Source organism: Arachis hypogaea, chromosome 11, assembly GCF_003086295.3.
Source record: "Arachis hypogaea cultivar Tifrunner chromosome 11, arahy.Tifrunner.gnm2.J5K5, whole genome shotgun sequence".
NCBI lineage: Eukaryota > Viridiplantae > Streptophyta > Magnoliopsida > Fabales > Fabaceae > Arachis > Arachis hypogaea.
The window spans coordinates 60,550,918-60,564,106 of record NC_092046.1 but is presented as its reverse complement, the minus strand read 5'-3'; the positions used below and the strand labels follow the sequence as shown (position 1 = coordinate 60,564,106).

Below are 13,189 nucleotides of genomic sequence, written 5' to 3'. Positions count from 1 at the left end.
GACGTTAAACGCCAGACAGAAGCATCTTCTGGGCATTGAACGCCAGAAAGAAGCTCCTTCTGGGCGTTTAACGCCAGATTTACAGCGTCCTGGGCGTTCAGAAAAATGCCCAGTGACAAAGGAGTTCCTGGCGTTCAACGCCAGAAAGAAGCAACAGCTGGGCGTTGAACGCCCAGGAGAGGCAGCATTTGGGCATTAAATGCCCAAAACATGCAGCGTTTGGGCGTTCAGACGCCAGGATAGTGGGAAGGAGGTGAATTCGTTTTTACTTCATATTTTTCATTCTAAATTTAATTTTCATGTTTCAATTCATGATTTCTTGCATAAACATGTTAAGAACCCTGATTTCTAAAATCCCTAATTTCTAAAAACCCTATTTTAAAAATATCAAATATATCTTAATCCATAAGCACAAATCCTTTTTTTATCCAATTCAACCCTTTTTCAAAATTTTCAAAACAAATCTATCTCTTTTCATTCAAAAATCTTCTCAACTAATCAATATCTTTTTCAAATTTCCATACTATCTTTTTCAAAAATCCAAATCTATCTTTTTCAAATATCTTTCATATCTTTTCAATCTTAAATCATATCTTCTATCTTATCTTTCTTTGTATTTTCAAAATAACCCACCCCCCTCTCCCTTTAAATATGGATTCGGCCTCCCTCACCTCTCTTCCACCATCCTACATTAGCTCTCCTTCTATCCCTCTCCTTTCTTTTCTTTTGCTTGAGGACAAGCAAACCTCTAAGTTTGGTGTGTTTATCCGTGATCACTAAACCACTAAGATCATGGCTCCTAAAGGAAAACAACCCACTCCAAGAGGCAAGAAAGAGAGTGTTCCAAAACCACTTTGGAATCAAGGGAAGTTCTTAACTAAAGAACATTCAGACCATTATTACAAAATAATAGGTCTAAGATCAGTGATCCCAGAAGTTAGATTCGATCTGAAAGAAGACGAATATCCGGAGATCCAGGAGTAAATCCGAATCAGGAACTGGGAGATCCTAGCCAATCCTGAAACGAAAGTGGGAAGGAATATGGTCCAGGAGTTCTATGCTAATATGTGGCATACATACAGGCAAAGACTATCTGGATCTGCTATCTATGACTATCGGACCTTGGTCAGAGGAAAGATTGTTCATACCCACCCTGACAAGATCAGGGAGATCTTAAAGCTACCTCAGCTAAAAGATGATCCAGACTCCTTCAATAGGAGAATAATGAGAACAGACAATGGCCTGGATAAGATGCTAGAGGATATATGCATCTTTGGAGCCAGATGGACCACCAGCACGAAGGGTGTCCCAAATCAACTCAAAAGAGAAGATCTCAAATCAGTCGCCAGAGGATGGCTGGACTTCATTGGGCATTCTCTGTTGCCCACTAGCAACCGTTCTGAAGTCACTATTAGAAGAGCAGTGATGATCCATTGCATCATGATGGGAAAAGAAGTGGAAGTTCATCAACTAATTTCAACTGAATTCTACAAAATTGCAAACAAAAATTCCAAAGATGCCAGGTTGGCTTATCCAAGCTTGATTTCTATGCTCTACAAGGACGCTGGAGTAAGGATGGGAATAACTGAGTATATCTCAGTTGAGCGGCCAATCACCAAAGCATCAATGGAAAAACAACAATCACAGGATGACCCCATCAAGAAGAGAACACAGGAAATTCTCCCAGAAATCCCTCAATCTGAATACTGGGAGTATCTTGAAACATCTATTACCAAGATGCAAGAAGCTATGGAACAAATACAGAAAGAACAGAAGGAACAAAGTAGCATTCTTTGCTATTTGCTTAAAGAACAGGAGGAGCAAGGGCGTGATTTAAGGGAATTGAAGCGCCAAAAATTATCTCTTGAAGGACCAAGCACCCCGCAGATTAGAGGAACATCCACTTCCCAGAACAAAGGTTGTTAAATTCCAATCTTAGTCTTAACTCTGTGATAACTGTTTTTATTTTAGTTTTACCTTAGGAGTCATATAGTAGTAATTAGTATCTATATTTTTGATTTTATCCCCAATTAAGCTATAATTTAATTTTATCATCATCATTAAACATGAATAAAATAGAAGAATTTCTTTAGAATAAGAGGCAATATTTTTTCGAGTTTTTAATAAGATAAATTCTAATTATTTATATGTGGTGGCAATGCTCTCTGTCTTCTGAATGAATGCTTGAACAGTGCATATGTCTTTTGAATTTGAAGTTTAAGACTGTTAAATATGTTGGCTCTTGAAAGAATGATGAACATGAAAAATCATAAAAATGATTCTTGAAGCAAGAAAAAGCAGTGAATACAAAAGCTTGCAGAAAAAAAAATAGAGAAAGAAAAAGAAAAAGCAAGCAGAAAAAGCCAAAGCTCTTAAAACCAAAAGGCAAGAGCAAAAAGCCAATAGCCCTTAAAACCAAAAGGCAAGGGTAATAAAAAGGACCCCAAGGCTTTGAGCATCAGTGGATAGGAGGGCCTAAAGGAATAAAATCCCGGCCTAAGCGGCTAAACCAAGCTGTCCCTAACCATGTGCTTGTGGCGTGAAGGTGTCAAGTGAAAACTTGAGACTGAGCGGTTAAAGTCAAGGTCCAAAGCAAAAAGAAGAGTGTGCTTAAGAACCCTGGACACCTCTAATTGGGGACTTTAGCAAAGCTTAGTCACAATCTGAAAAGGTTCACCCAATTATGTGTCTGTGGCATTTATGTATCCGGTGGTAATACTGGAAAACAAAGTGCTTAGGGCCACGACCAAGACTCATAAAGTAGCTATGTTCAAGAATCAACATACTGAACTAGGAGAATCAATATCACTATCTGAATTCTGAGTTCCTATAGATGCCAATCACTCTGAGCTTCAATGGATAAAGTGAGATGCCAAAACTGTTCAGAAGAAAAAAGCTACTAGTCCCGCTCATCTAATTAGAATCTGAGCTTCACTCAAAAACTCCGAGATATTATTGCGTCTTAAAATTATTTGTATTCTATTTTATTTAACTAGTTGCTTGAGGACAAGCAACAATTTAAGTTTGGTGTTGTGATGAGCGGATATTTTATACGCTTTTTGGGGTTAATTTCATATAGTTTTTAGTGTGTTTTGGTTAGTTTTTAGTTTATTTTCAGTAGTTTCTAGGCAAAATTCATATTTCTGGAATTTACTATGAGTTTGTGTGTTTTTCTGTGATTTCAGGTATTTTCTGGCTGAAATTGAGGGAGCTGAGTAAAAATCAGATTCAGGCTGAAAAAGGACTGCTGATGCTGTTGGATTCTGACCTCCCTGCACTCAAAGTGGATTTTCTGGAGCTACAAAACTCCAAATGGCGCGCTTCCAATTGCGTTGGAAAGTAGACATCCAAGGCTTTCCCGCAATTAATAATAGTCCATACTTTGCTCAAGGATAGACGACGTAAACTGGCGTTCAACGCCAGTTCCATGTTGCTGTCTGGTGTCCAGCGCCAGAAACAAGTTACAAGTTGGAGTTCAACGCCAGAAAAGGATCCAAAGCTGGCGTTGAACACCCAAAACAGCCCTATGCACGTGATTAGCTTAAGTCTTAGCCCTAGCACACACCAAGTGGGCCCCAGAAGTGGATTTCTGCACCATCTATCATAGTTTGTTCATTTTCTATAAACCTAGGTTACTAGTTTAGTATTTAAACAACTTTTAGAGGTTTATTTCGCATTTTATGACATTTTAGATCTGAACTTTGTACCTTTTGACGGCATGAGTCTCTAAACTCCATTGTTGGGGTGAGGAAATCTGCTGTGTCTCGATGAATTAATGCAAGTATTTCTATTGTCCATTCAAACATGCCTGTTCCTGTCTAAGATATTCATTCGCACTTCAACCTGAATGTGATGAACGTGAAAATCATCATCATTCTCTATGAATGCGTGCCTGACAACCACTTCCGTTCTACCTTAGATTGAATGAGTATCTCTTGGATCTCTTAATCAGAATCTTCGTGGTATAAGCTAGATGATGGCAGCATTCAAGAGAATCCGGAAAGTCCAAACCTTGTCTGTGGTATTCCGAGTAGGATTCAGGGATTGAATGACTGCGACGAGCTTCAAACTCGCGAGTGCTGGGCGTAGTGACAAACGCAAAAGGATAGTAAATCCTATTCTGGTACGATTGAGAACCTGCAGATGATTAGCCGTGCGGTGACAGCGCATCTGGACCCTTTTCACTGGAAGGATGGATGGTAGCCATTGACAACGGTGATCCACCAACACACAGCTTGCCATAGGAGGACGTGCGTGCGTGAATCAGAAAACAGAGGAAAGTAGAATTTTAGAAGACAAAGCATCTCCAAAACTCCAACATATTCTCCATCATTGCATACAAGTATAATTTGTGTTATGCCCTTTTATTCCTTGCAATCAAATTTGATAAGTGAATTATTTTATTATTTTCCTGACTAAGAGTTACAAGATAACTATAGATTGCTTCAAGCCAACAATCTCCGTGGGATTGACCCTTACTCACGTAAGGTATTACTTGGACGACCCAGTGCACTTGCTGGTTAGTGGTACGAGTTGTAAAAAGTGTGATTTACAATTCGTGCACCAGACCCCTTGGGGAAACCTCCTGTTCACTATCACCACCCATCCGTGGCTGTCATTCTCCAATCAATGAGGAGACTCTATATTCATTTGTGGGGTGTACTGAACTCTTTTTGAGTGACTCAGGTGACACCGTCATGGCAGACCCACCTCGAAGAATCACCTTGAAGGAGGCCAGAGCTCCTGATCTTGACTTGCAACCGCTTCAAATTCTGTATCCGGCTTTAGACCCAAATTTTGAGCTCAAGTCCAGCACGATAAACTTGCTACCCAAATACAATGGATTGCCTGGGGAAGATCCTCTGAAGAATTTAAAAGATTTCCAAGTTGCATGTGCAACTGCGAGAAGACATGGGGCAGATGAAGCGACAATGTTGGTCTTCGCTTTCCCTTTCTCTTTGGAGGGAAAAACGAAGGAGTGGTTTTATACTCAACCGGGTGAAGTTAGATCCAGTTGGGACTTATTGCATAAAGAATTTTTGGAAAAGTTCTACCCTCCTCAGAAAACAAATAAGTTGCGGAGGGAGATCTCTTGCATTGTGCAACGAGATGGGGAGACTTTGTATGAATACTGGGAGAGATTTAAGAAGTTGTTGGAGGTTTGCCCTCACCATAGGATTGATGAGTTGGTTCTTACCAGTTATTTCTGTCAAGGAATGCATCACCTAGACAAGCTTCTCCTAGATGTCGCGAGTGGAGGATCATTGACCAAAAACAAGACCACTGCATAAGCATGGGAAGTTATATCTGACTTGGCGGACTCAACTTAGCACTCAAGGCCAAGGAATCCACAACCAAAAGTTTTGAGTGAAGTTTCTCCCTCTGGAGATGCTATTTTGACCAAGACCCTCGGTGAAATGACAATCTTGTTGAGACAAATCACCCAAGGGCAAAAAATTTCTCAAGCTTTGATAAATGCTCCACCTCAACCTCCAAGGATCGAAAGACCATCAAGGATATGTGGTGTTTGTTCTTGTAATACTCATTACACCAATGGGTGCCCTCAACTCCAAGAGGACACTACATTGGCGGTAGCCAACCCTTATCCACAAAGACCCAATTACAACCAAGGATCCTACCAACATGAAGGCAATCAAAACCAAAGGTGGAACCAAGCTCCTCAAGCTCAACCCAACCAAAATGCTCAAGTCTACTACCATCAACATTCCCAAGGTCAACCACAATACTAACAACCCTACTAACAACCCCCACAACCTCAACCTCAAGGGAAGTACCAACACCCCCATAGTAAGCCTAGCCCTCCTCAAGTTAACCAAGCCCTTCCCTCCAATCAACCTCACATGAATGACATAATTCACACTGGTGCACGAAATTGTGATCATCAATGGCGCCAATTACACTACAACAAATATGGCCTTTAGCAACGCCAAATTTTGCAACGCCTTAAAATCGTTCTCTTAGATAGGTTTAGACAACGGTTTTTTAAAGTGTTACTGGTGAATTTTATTTTTCACCAATTTCTAGCAACACAGTAAAACCGTTCTGTTTGACTATTTCAAAGAACGGTTTTATAACCGTTACCATGATTTGGCTTTAAGCAGCGGTTTTTTATTGTTGTTTAAAGAATTGCACAAAAGAAACGCATTAAAACCGTTGCCAAAATGCTACACTTTAAAACCGTTCCATTAGATTGTCTTAGACAACGGTTTTTACAGTGTTGCTGTTGAAGTTCATTTTTTCATTATGCTATAGTAACAAAATAAAACCGTTCTCTTTGACTATTTTAAAGAACGGTTTTACAACCATTACAACAATTATTTATGAAACAACTATTTTCTAATATTATTTGAATAATTATACAAATTAAACAATGCTAATAAAAATAATTTTAGATAATTATATAAATTGAAACTATTTTTTTCTATAAATATTGAATTTATAAAATACTTAAAATCTATTGTTATAAATAAATAACAAATATTATTTAAAAAAATAAAATTAAAATAAGTTTATTATAAATATTATATATTATTATAAATATATAAAAAATATTATATTTTGAACACATAAAGCTAAAATAAATTTATAATAAATATTATATATTTTTATTATAAATATATAATAAATATTAATATAAAGAAATAAAATTAAAATAATAATTTTTCCCTAATTAATAAAGAAATACAGCAAGCGAAGAAATTAAGAAAGCTAAAGCCCTCATCAAGTTCTCTTCGAAACCAGCAAAGAGCGAAGAACGCTCTTCCTCCTTCCACCGTACCGAACCCTAACCCACCCATCAGAACCAGAGACGCATCACATCACAGCTCTCCCTGAAGGCGTAAATCGCACCGTCATCGCAAGTCACCAGAAGCCCCAAATCGCAACTTACCATCGTCGCACCATCATCGTTGCTGCGCTGCGTTCTTCCCGAATCGTCGCTGCCTCCTTCTTCCCGGCGTCGCTGAGTCTCTCCTCTCCGCGGCGTCGGTGCTTCTCCCCTCTCCGAGGTTTCACTGCTTCTCCACGGCATCCTTGATATCCCCTGTTCTGCTTCTGCTTCGCTGCTTCTACCTTGCTGCTTCTGCTTCAGTGTCTTGGCTGAGAGTGGATTGTGCTTTGCTGCTATTGCTTCGCTGCTGCTGGTTTGCTGCATTGGCCGTTTGGGTTATCATCTGTGGTAAGTGGTCTTCTTCTCTAATTTTCTGTTTCTTAGTTAGGGCTTGATTGGTTGTTGGGTATTTTTGTTAGCTGTGGAAAGTGGTGATATTTGTGAACATGAGCAAGATGAGGGTTGAATGTTGACTGAGCTTTTGTTCTGGTTTGAATTTGGACTGGGTACTTGTGAAATAAACCTGGGGCTTAGGTTAGTCTGTTATTTAAGGTAGCAAAACTTTTATTATCTGCGAGTAGTGTGTTCGATGGCATTATGGTTCTGTTTCTCTGCTCTCTGTGAGGTGTTCTTTGGTGGATTCCCAATAACTCTTTATTGAGGATTATAGAGTAATTTCTATATCGCTGTTTCTCAATTGTTTATTTTTTATTTTATTTATCTGCTTTGTTTATTTTAGCCTTGTTGTATAATGTTATTATTTGAGTGAGTTGTGGACTGCTTTTCATATTGGTTGGTTTCATCTGGGATAACAGAGGAATTTCATGCTTATTCCAACTATTTGACTTAGAGATTAGCATAAATTCTGGTCTTCTTCCTACATGCCTCAATTAACCAGGATAAATATTTATTATTTTAAATATTTGATAGAAAATGTGATGCTTATAGTGGCTCCCCATTCTTGATTCGCGGTTACAATGACCAAATACCAATCGATGACCCCTTTGAATATATGTATATAATACTGGTTTTAATGGCAATCTGGCTTGCTGCTTCTCTGATTTCTGCTCTTCTTTTCTTCAGCATATCAATGGATAAGTCAATTTTATAAGCCTGAACCTCATTGCAAGCTATGCTTTAGCAGAAAACCAAAAACAGCATCATTTCATTTGAGCTAATACATTTTGCTTTAATTTGTTGTTAACAAATAATGAAGTTCCAACCCATCAAGATTGACAGGTAGGTGACTGGACGCTGACTCATCATAATGAACAAAAATCAAACCTTAAGCAAGGTTTTTATTAACAACAAAAACAACTGAAATTCTCATGAAATGGGGGTTTGGAGGATGTCATTGTTAGACAGATAGACTTAAACACAGTCCCACATATGTTGCTTTCATTCTTCAAAGTTCAAACGGCTACTTGTGCTGTAGTTTTGGGTCATATCCATATCACTCTCTCTCCAAAAACCTCCAAAATTAGCCGTTCCTTTCTTCTAATCCTTCGCTGTTTGCTTTGCACCATTCTTTACAGCTAGCATTTTCTATTTCTATTTATTTCATTATTATTATTAATATTATTGTTTATTGTCTTATTTATTTGGGTGCCCCTTTTATCTACTTTTCTTAATAATTAATTATGGTGCCTGATGCATGTCTTGTGAAGGGAACCCCCACACCAATATCAGCCTTTCATTTTCAACATGTGTCACTTGTGACTCATCACACATTAGGAACCGCCCCTTCCTCTCTTTCTTTTCTAAAATCTTCTTATCAACCATAATTGAAATTACAAAGTGTTAGTTTGTGAACTAAAATTTAAAGAGTAATGATAATATTATTCTGCTCTTGATAATTCTATTGTTTGATTTTTTAGTGATATATCACTTTTGAAAATAAGATTTCTAAAAACTGGTTTTAATAGTGAATTTTTTGTTAAAAAATCTGGTTATGAATTACTTATATTTTTATTCTTTGTTGCTGTTTTAGTTTGTCTCTTTAAAACCAGAAAAAGAGAATCAAATAGCGGATCTCTCTGTAGCTGCGACTACCTTAGACATTGAGCTACACTACAGGTAAATCATTTAATATATTATCTTTTTAAATTTGTTTGAACACGTAATTTGTTAAGAATATTTACTGATTAATTGTTTGCTTAAGCTTCTTTGCATAGTTTGTTAGATACAAATTGTTAGTCTCTTGATTGGTTGAGATGTTCTCTTTCGAACATGTGTGGTTGACCTCTAGAAACTTTTTAGAAGCAATAAGCTCTTGATTAGAAAAAATCACTTATAGTTAGTCTAAAACATATGCCCGTGTTCTTTTATTTTAGTTGACAAAGTAATGGACAAAGGGTGGACTAGTTTACCAAGACATACTGAGGGTTACCAACATGGTGTTAATTCATTTTTGGATTTTGCCTTTTCTAAAGGTAGACCACAAGGACAAGAAATTCTTTGTCCTTGTTCTATATGTAATAACTTTAGTTGGGGGTGAAGGGATGAAGTTTATGATCATTTAATAAGTAAGGGATTTCAACTTGGTACGCACAATTGTAATCTCAACTCTTTATCACAACTCCGCACAACTAACCAGCAAGTGCACTGGGTCGTCCAAGTAATAAACCTTACGCGAGTAAGGGTCGATCCCATGGAGATTGTCGGCTTGAAGCAAGCTATGGTCATCTTGTAAATCTCAGTCAGGCAGATTCAAATGGTTATGGAGGATAGATAATTAAAAGATGAATAAAACATAAAATAAAGATAGAGATACTTATGTAATTCATTGGTGAGAATTTCAGATAAGCGTATGAAGATGCTTTGTTCCTCCTAAGCTTCTGCTTTCCTATTGCCTTCATCTAATCATTCAGACTCCCTTCCATGGCAAGCTTTATGTTGGGCATCACCATTGTCAATGGCTACTTCCCGTCCTCTCAGTGAAAATGTTCCAAATGCGCTGTCACCGCACGGCTAATCATCTGTCGGTTCTCGATCATGTTGGAATAGGATCCATTGATCCTTTTGCGTCTGTCACACGCCCAACAATCGCGAGTTTGAAGCTCGTCACAGTCATCCCTTCCCAGATCCTACTCGGAATACCACAGACAAGGTTTAGACTTTTCGGATCTCAAGAATGACCGCCAATGATTCTAGCCTATACCACGAAGGTTCCAATCTTGGATTAAAAACCCAAGAGATACACATTCAAGCCATTGCTAGTAGAACAGAGGTGGTTGTCAGGCACATGCTCATAGATGAGAATGATGATGAATGTCACGGATCATCACATTCATCAAGTTGAAGAACGAATGAATATCTTAGAGAAGAAGTAGGCGTGAATTGAATAGAAAAACATTAGTACTTTGCATTAATTCATGAGGAACAGTAGAGCTCCACACCTTAATCTATGGTGTGTAAAAACCCCACCGTTGAAAATACATAAGAACAAAAGGGTCTAGGCATGGCCGTGAGGCCAACTCCCAAACGTGAAAACGTCTATCAAAGTATATATAAAAGTGTAAACCTCTATATCTAAATACAATAGAAAAAGGTCCTATTTATAGAAAACTAGTAGCCTAGGGTTACAGAAATAAGTAATTAATGCAGAAATCTTCTTCCGGGCCCACTTGGTGTGTGCTTGGGCTGAGCATTGAAGCTTTCATGTGTAGAGACTTTTCTTGGAGTTAAACGCCAGCTTTTGTGCCAGTTTGGGCGTTTAACTCCAGCTTTTGTGCCAGTTCTGGCGTTTTGACGCCAGAATTCTTAAGCTGACTTAGAACGCCTGTTTGGGCCATCAAATCTCAGGCAAAGTATGGCCTATTATATATTGCTGGAAATCCCAGGATGTCTAATTTCCAACGCAATTGAGAGCGCGCCAATTGGACTTCTGTAGCTCCAGAAAATTCACTTCGAGTGTAGGGAGGTCAGAATCCAACAGCATCTGCAGTCCTTTTTCAGCCTCTGAATCAGATTTTTGCTCAGGTCCCTCAATTTCAGCCAGAAAATACCTGAAATCACAGAAAAACACACAAACTCATAGTAAAGTCTAAAAATGTGATTTTTATTTAAAAACTAATAAAAACATAATAAAAGCTAACTAAAATATACTAAAAACAATGCATAAAGCATATAAATTATCCGCTCATCACAACACCAAACTTAAATTGTTGCTTATCCCCAAGCAACTAAAAATCAAATAGGATAAAAAAGAATAGAATGTACAATGAATTCCAAAAACATCTATGAAGATCAGTATTAATTAGATGAGCGGTGCTTTTAGCTTTTTGCTTCTGAACAGTTTTGGCATCTCACTTTATCCCTTGAAGTTCAGAATGATTGGCATCTATAGGAACTCAGAATTCAGATAGTGTTATTGATTCTCCTAGTTAAGTATGTTGATTCTTGAACACAGCTACTTTATGAGTCTTGGCCGTGACCCAAAGCATTTTGTTTTCGAGTATTACCACCGGATACATAAATGCCACAGACACATAACTGGGTGAACCTTTTCAGATTATGACTCAGCTTTGCTAGAGTCCCTAATTAGAGGTGTCTAGAGCTCTTAAGCACACTCTTTTTGCTTTTGGACCACAACTTTAACCGCTCAGTCTCAAGTTTTCACTTGACACCTTCACGCCACAAGCACATGGTTAGGGACAGCTTGGTTTAGCCGCTTAGGCTAGGATTTTATTCCTGTGGGCCCTCCTATCCACTGATGCTCAAAGCCTTGGATCCTTTTTATTTTATTTCACCCTTGCCTTTTGGTTTAAAGGGCTATTGGCTTTTTCTGCTTGCTTTTTCTTTCTCTTTTTTTTTTGCATATATATTTTTTCTGCACGCTTTTCACTGCTTTTTCTTGTTTCAATAATCAATTTTATGATTTTTCAGATCATCAAATAACATTTCTCCTTTTTTCATCATTTTTTCAAGAGCCAACAATTTTAACATTCATAAACAATCAAATTAAAAAATATGCACTGTTCAAGCATTCATTCAGAAGAACAAAAAGTATTGCCACCACATCAGAATAATTAAACTGTTTTAAAATTTGAAATTCATGCACTTCTTTTCCTTTTCAATTAAAACACTCTTTATTTAAGAAAGGGGATGGATTCATTTTCATAGCTTTAAGGCATAGACACTTAGACATTAGTGATCATGTAATAAAAACACAAACATAAATAGACATAAGGCATAATTTTCGAAAAAAACAGAAAATAAAGAACAAGAAAATTAAAGAACGGGTCCATGATGACAAGTCATCTTAGCCCATTTTAACTAGTCTTTTTCTTTTGTTTTCATTAGAATTATGCACTTTCTTGAGCTACAAGCAAGCTAATTGAGTAGATTTTCATGTTTCCCTTGATTGAACCAACCATATGTGAATTCATGCCATTTCATGAGGATTTGTGCTATATTTGTTGCATATTGTGGAAGATTGAATACCTCATGATTTTGAGCAAAGCTTTGATTAGTTTGGTTGATCAATGATAGGTGAAGAAGGCTTGGAGAAAGGTTGAAGCAAAGAGGAATGGCTAGGAGTGAAGAAAGGACAATGGAATAAGTGAAAATTGAACCGGGTTGCATGAAGTTAGCCCCAACGTTAGCCCCCTAACTTGGAGGCTAACGTTGGGCATGTAAATCACTCCCTAGAAGTGGCCAACGTTAGCTCCAACGTTAGCCCCCTAACTTGGAGGCTAACGTTGGAACTTGAGAGTTTCTCCCCTGAAAGGCCAACGTTTGCGCCAACGTTAGCCCCCTAACTTGGAGGCTAACGTTGGCACTTGAATCACAAAGGAGGAAGGCCAACGTTTGCGCCAACGTTAGCCCCCTAACTTGGAGGCTAACGTTGGCGCCACTCACACCAAGCATTGCCAACGTTAGGGTCAAAGTTAGACCCCTAACGTTGGCACCAACGTCCAAACCAGGGAATTTAGCTTGCTGATATGAAAAGTTAGGGTCGAAGTTAGACCCCTAACTTTGACCCTAACGTTGAGACTAACTTTGGCCAACTTCAAAAACCGGTTCAATTGGTTCACTTCGGTTCTTCTTCAATCTTCAAAGAGCAATCAACCAAGGCCTCTTTCAACCCAATTCCACCAAGAACAAAGGCCCAACTCAAGGCTTGAAGATCATTTTGGAAAGTGTATAAATAGGATAGAATTCAAGTTATTGGGAGAGCTTTTCTTGGAGAATTTTCATAAGGGAGCTTTCCTTTTAGAATTTTCAATATAGTTTTCGGAGAGCTTTTCTTGGAGAATTTTCATAAGAGAGCTTTCCTTTTAGAATTTTCAATATAGTTTTCGGAGAGCTTTTGAACTTGAGTGAACTTTAATTTCT

The 13,189-nt window shown here is 38.0% G+C and overlaps 1 non-coding gene across 1 annotated transcript; it reads right to left on the bottom strand.

Annotated features, from left to right (window-relative positions):
* Positions 1 to 5,072: 5,072 nt before the first annotated feature.
* LOC112725081 (small nucleolar RNA R71) lies at positions 5,073 to 5,179 on the bottom strand. The gene has a single exon (XR_003164210.1). It is a non-coding gene; the product is annotated as a small nucleolar RNA R71 (small nucleolar RNA).
* Positions 5,180 to 13,189: the final 8,010 nt, after the last annotated feature.